Below are 6833 nucleotides of genomic sequence, written 5' to 3' on the forward strand. Positions count from 1 at the left end.
AGGACAATAGAAGCAATCAAAACCAACAAAAGAGCAATAATATGCAAGTGCTATATTAGTATTTTATTATCGTGTTATATTTCAATTTCACAAAGAAACGTGCAGCATTTTGTCCAAGCAATAATAAAAGGACAAATTTTATTTATAATTTGTCTTAAATCTAATTTTGTTTAAAAAAATCGTGAATCGAATCATGAAATCAAAACCGTGAATCGAATCGAATCGTGACTTGAGTGAATCGTTACATCCCTACCAACCAGACTTCTTAACTAGCTCAACCAGTTTCACCAGAAAGATCATGCTGGTCAACACTGACATGTTGTGTGGACAGATATAGTCTAACAGATTCCAGCTGGTAAGAGCTGTGCAGAACCAGCTGCACTAGAACAGTTGATTCAATTATCAAATATGTGACAGAAAATATCTCTAACGCATACAATACATGTATGAATAAAACATTCAGATAAGTAATACATAGAGGTATTTTTTGTTTTGTTTTTTTCTTTTTCCAAGAAGTTTTACAGTTTCTGGATTGATATCCCATTTGAATCTGAAGAATCCGAGTGTATCAATTTATTCCACAATCCAAATCACAAAAGCCAATACCCAAATGTGAATAATCCAAAACAGAAGTCAAAAATCTGGATTGTAAACAAGAAAACTGTATACAAGATTGTTTCAGAGAGCGAGTGACGTTGCTTCTTTGGCTGCTATAGTCCAAGTGTGAGTTTGACGCAGATGTCCTATAAAATCTCTATAAAACAAACCTTATAGAATCACACAAACATCATTAAACCCTTTAAAGAACATCTTTTCAGTTAAGTCATTAAAAGTGGTTGTGCTCCAAATCATTTTCTGGCATCAATCAGTTTTGATTCATACAAAATAAACTTATTATGGACTAAGAACAAACAGAAGATTTGTACAAAGTGCCCTATTTGCTGGGGTTTTTCCCCCTTTCTTTTAATTTATTTGATGGGGTTCTTGGAACTGTGCTTTTCTGGACTGTCAGTTGCTGATCCGCACCAGCACGCTCCATGACTCCTTATGAACCCCACTTCAGAACTGAAAAGCGATACAAGCAATATAATGAGATAAAATGCTCCCAAGACACATCCTGATTCTTAGTAAAAAAAAATGTTTATTTAAATAATAACACTCAACTAGGATTCATTGCAAAGGGAGTACGTGGAAAAAGAATCAATTATATGGTTGACATGTATGATTACCTTTTATTTGGTCTCCTGAGGGCGTCTCTCTCCACTTCTTTATGTTCACGTGCTGTTAAAACGTCTCTGGGCTCTCTGTTCAGCTTCTCTTGGGTTTGATACATGCCACTATATGGGTTAAACAGGGAAAAGTTAAACATACATGATATGTTAGTCCAGTGGTACGGTCTTGATCAACTTGAGAACTTCATGGAGTGTTTATGGCTGGATTTCACTTACATTAATCATGCAACTTAATTCATACTTAACCCTGTAAAGCCTACTGTATCATATTTAATACAGCCTTTAAAGGGTTAGTTCACCCAAAAATGAAAATTAGGCTGCGTTTTACTCACCCCCGAGGCATCCTAGGTGTATATGACTTTCTTCTTTCAGACGAATCCAGTCTGAGTTATATTAAAAATGGTCTTTGATCTTTCAAACTGTTTAATGCCACTCAGCGGGTGTTGCAGTGCTTCAGTCCAAAAGAAGTTAAATAAAAATCGCCCATCCATAAAAAAAGTGCCTCACATGGCTCCGGGGGGGGTGAACAAAGGCCTTCTATAGCGAATCGATGCGTTTTTGTAAGAAAAATATCCATATTCAAAACATAATAATCACTTGAATCTAGCTTGCGCTCACTGTTTTAAACAGAAGCACTTCCGGGGGAATGACGTATGTAGGTCGGCGTTGCGCATGCGCCGCTCAGAAGTGACACATGCGGAAACGCAGCGGAGAGATCAAAACAAAACAATGGACAAGAATTAGAAGTACAAAACGAGAATTTGTAAAGAAGAATGTCGGAGGATTTTGATATAAGCCAAGAGGAGACTGGTTTTCTTTTGCTAAAGTAAGGAAACTTTGCTTCCTTTGATTCTGTAAACAAATGTTGGTTTTCACGAGACTCACCGTCGCATGCGCAACGCTGACCCCATACCTCATGCTCCCGGAACTGCTTCCGTGTACAACTGTTGGTGCAAGCTACATTAAAGTGATTATTACGTTTTGAATATGGATATTTTTCTTACAAAAACGCATCGATTCGCTACAGAAGGCCTTTGTTCACCCCCTGGAGCCGTGTGAGACACTTTTTTTATGGATGGGCGATTTTTATTTAAGTTCTTTTGGACTGATGCACTGCAACACCCGCTGAGTGGCATTAAACAGCTTGAAAGATCAAAGACAATTTTTAATATAACTCCGACTGGATTCTTCTGAAAGAAGAAAGTCATATACACCTAGGATGCCTCGGGGGTGAGTAAAACTCAGCCTCATTTTCATTTTTGGGTGAACTAACCCTTTAACAAATCTTCTCTGAGAATCTGTTGTACACAATCTTCTACATGCCTTCTATCATCTACATCTACATGCCTAAACACTTACTGGACTGAAGCAACTTGGGTTTACCTAATTATAATTTTTTTTTGAAAAAAAAATGTTAAAATGTGAGTATCAAATATTTTTGAGGAACGTTTATTTGTTCATCGCTCAATCGTCATTGTATTGCATTGATTGCTTTCAATTTTTGCCCCCACAATAAAAACTAAAGAGCTTTGATAATTTAATTTACATTACAAGCTATCATATATTTCAAATTGCTGCACCAAATTGCATAGTTTTGCTTAGTTTGGGACTCTGAATAAAAATGATGTGTCCTACTTGAGTATGAGTTCCATATTCTCCAATATCATAATCTATGAGCTATAATGACGTATCAGATATGATAATTAGAAAAAAACACATATGCAAACTTTTTTCTAAAGGTTCAATAAACTGTTCCATAAAAAAACAAAAACATATTTTTAATGTTACATTTAAAATATGCATTTTTTTGTGACTATTATTTGATATGTCAGGCTTTACGGAGTTAAAAATTACTAATTTTTGCTCAGTGTTGCATTTAAAATCTGCAAATCTAAAACAAATGACATTAAAAATTGAAATGGGCACGACACTTCGGTATTTGTAAAAGCAATTAGTGTTGCTGATAGAGGCTGCATTTTGTGCAGCACTTAATCCAATTAGACTTAATTTCCTTGAGCATAAGAATCATTTTGGAGTCATTAATTTCATCCAGAAATCCACCTGCTTATCCCTGTTTCCTAAGCAACCCACAAATAGGTCATGTTGCTACATTACTTCTTTGTTCTCTCAGGCTGGCTAATTTGGAGTTCTTTGTGCAGCAGGACATTTCTCAGGGACTCAGTCTCTCCCTCATCATCCATTAAGTCTCTTTGAAGGCAACAGTTGGTCCCTCCCAGTGTCTCACAGAAGGCCTTCAGTAGGAGAAATGGATTAGTCCATTGTGTTATATATTTTTGTTTGTCAGGGATGTGGTTGTAAGCTGGTGTGACCAGATAATTGGATGCATTATATTTGGCTGAATGCAAAAGAATTAAAGTAACTGAGCGAGCTTACCCATCTCTCTCTAATATCGTCAAAAGCAGTGGGTGGGTCATCCAGACATAGGAATTCTCTGACTGCCTCACTTCAGTGGAGAGAAAGCAGTGTTACTCTGTTACCTCATGGTTTTCCATTCAAGTGTGACATTGTGGCAGCAAATAATCTTCACACATATCTTAACAACAGTGCAAGCACGTATTATATAGCTGACTGTGTTTGTCAAGCTCAATCATTCAACCCTGTAACTGTAGCAGAATATTTTTTTTTTATTAATATTAATAGGGTGAGTTTACAGTAACAAGACCAACATTTGGTCCCAAATTAATCAGCCCTACTTAGTGACTGTTTTATTTAGGCAAAATCTGCAACCTCGTTACCATTTCAGACAGCTCACATAATGATGTATTAACCTCTTGAGGTGGACAAACAACAATTTTTGAAGTGCATCCTTTCACTGTTCTTTATACTTGTTGATAAAGAACATTAAAAAACAAGATAATGAGTTCTCAAACAGGATTCAGATTCAGAATAAATATATATATATATTTTTTAAACCATTTATCATTTATTTAAAATGAAGTTGATTTCTGTAAAATTAGACCATTTTTATCCATTTACTCTAGTGTATGTGGGAAAGGGGCTCCTTTAAATTCGGGTGTGCCAAATTATAATTGAAATCCAAAATATGTACAAAATAGAGTTTAGGAGGTTAATTTGGGCTAAAACTATATATATATATATATTTTTTTTTTTTTTTCATTAATTTAAGCCTCTTTTGCACCTTGTGCAGATTTTAAATTCAGAACAATTTTTCTTAATACTGTACAGATTAAAAGCAGTATTAAACTTTGTCTCGGCACAACCAGCGGCTCTCACATGTTTTTTTTTCAGTCTGGTTAATGCATACTGTGGGACATTGTACCAAACCTATATGATTTTCTTTCTTCTTTCTTCTATTTTTAAGAATGTTTCAAATGTTTTGGCTCTAAAACAACAATGGACCCCATTGACTTTCATCGTAGGGACAAAACCAATTTTCAGTATATATATAATATATAATATATTATATATATATATATATATATTCCTTTGATATTTTGTCTTGGTTAGGGTTAAGTTATAATGCTCAACTTTTCCTTCCCATTTTGCTTTTATTTTATTTAGTTCCTCAGTGCTCTCTGCTTTGCTTTATATTATTCTAAATCTTTTTTCTTTCTTTCAGAATGATATGTCACTGAGCTGAAATGACCCGTGTTGAGAGGAATTGGAAACTTGACAGAGTTACAAGCCTGTTTTTATTCCTTCTTCGAAACCCCAACATGTTTATTTAGGCTACAAGGTAAGTGGATAGTAATTTACACGGCTGAGATCCAAAAAGGACAAAATGAAGCGCCATTTAAGTACAATAACAGTAATTCACAATATATATATATATATATGTAGTGTTCTGCAGAAGAAAGAATGTCATACAGGTTTGGAACAACATGAGGGCGAGTAAACGATGACTAATTTTTGAAGTCTGTTGGTAAAAGAAGCATAATGTAAGTACCTATTTCTCACATCTTTATGAGCAATCAGGTTTTGTAGAAAGTTTTGTAGGCCCAGTTGTCTCTCTTCTAGAAATTCAGCGCTGAAGTTCTTGAACCAACGCTTGGGTGGTAGCTCAAAGTTAACCGAAGGAAACACCTCCTTCAGCTGAAAACACACACATAAAGAGTCACCCACATCTAAAAGAAGGAAATGCTAAGAAAATCTGAGCATGTGTCCATTACTGCACTGTCAGCTGACATGAGTCACCTGTGCCTGACCTTGTCATGTAGTCGAGAAAAGTCTGTGTATCGTCTAAAAATGTGCCAGCTCTCTTCTGGCGTCCGCTTCACTAAGATCTTGTAGACCTGAGAAGTGCAAAAAGGGAACATCATGTCCTCTTTATCACTAAAAACTGCCTTTGAATCATTTTCCAACTGTTTCCATGTGATTCTTAAAGGGATAGTTCACCTAAAAATGAAAATTCTAGCATTTACTCACCCTCAAGACTTTTGTTCATCTTCGAAACAAGAATAAATGTATTTTATAATGAAACTGACAATGAAAACGTTCATAAAAATGATGTAAAAGTATTCCAATTCAGTGATTCAAACCAAGTATTCTGAAGAGACATGATCATTTTAAATGATTTAATTTTGGTTTTTATTCACATATAAACATCTGATTAATGCACATTGATTCATATGGATCATATTTACAATCATCAAAATTTTGCGTACATGGACTTTCAATGGAGAGACAGAAATCTCTCAGGTTTCATGAATAATATCATAATTTGTGTTCCGAAGTTACGGTTTCGGAACGACATGAGTTTATTTTTGGGTGAACAATGCCTTTTTATTTAGGTTTGTTTTGAAACAAAGGCACAAAATGACTGAAGAAGACACTTGTATGATACGTTTTGGGTACATGGACTTTCAATGGAGACAGAAATCTCTCAGGTTTCATGAATAATATCATAATTTGTGTTCCGAAGTTACGGTTTCGGAACGACATGAGTTCATTTTTGGGTGAACAATGCCTTTTTATTTAGGTTTGTTTTGAAACAAAGGCACAAAATGACTGAAGAAGACACTTGTATGATACTTTTATGATGCTTTTGTTCCCTTTTAAAGTGTGAAGCGCCAGTCCCCATTGTTTTAATTGCAAGTATAATAATATTATTATTATTAATATTGTGTTTCACACGGAAGAAACAAAGACATGCTGGTTTGGAACAACATGAGGGAAAGAAAACGATGACAGAGTTTCCATTTTGGAGAGAAATATGCCCATTGAGGGCTATACATCTAAAATATGAACAACAGACAATCTAATATAAATTCATGACAGGAGAGTGAAAAGAACCACAAATAAGTAAATCCTTACTGTAAACTTTGTCTTTTCCTCCATGACCTTATATCCAAGCAGGGTGACCTTGAGTGTCCTTTCTTCATTGCTTCCTCTGCTAAATCCATTGCTGTAATACTCCATCACATTCCCTCTCCTTACAATATCGGGACTGTGGTTCTGGTAAAACATGTTGTATCTTCTGCAATGGACCTGGTGAAAAGAAAAGAGTCATAAATCGAATGTTAGCAGAAGTTGACTGAATGTCATCTTCTGCATCCCTCACTATTAAGAGAAGTGAATCAGGTCACAAATGAGACAACCAAACCACTCCTTCTTCTAAAG

General features: G+C 35.3%; 1 long non-coding RNA gene across 1 annotated transcript in view; it reads right to left on the reverse strand.

Annotated features, from left to right (window-relative positions):
- The window catches only part of LOC107715507 (uncharacterized), a 17891-nt gene extending 15767 nt beyond the window's left edge, over window positions 1-2124 (reverse strand). Inside the window, exon 1 of the long non-coding RNA XR_001637099.1 lies at window positions 2114-2124. This is a non-coding gene — a long non-coding RNA (uncharacterized LOC107715507). The remainder of the gene's footprint in view (window positions 1-2113) is intronic.
- Between the last annotated feature and the right edge of the window lie 4709 nt (window positions 2125-6833).

The sequence above is a fragment of the Sinocyclocheilus rhinocerous genome, unplaced genomic scaffold (genome assembly GCF_001515625.1).
Source record: "Sinocyclocheilus rhinocerous isolate Xijiao unplaced genomic scaffold, SAMN03320098_v1.1 scaffold510, whole genome shotgun sequence".
NCBI lineage: Eukaryota > Metazoa > Chordata > Actinopteri > Cypriniformes > Cyprinidae > Sinocyclocheilus > Sinocyclocheilus rhinocerous.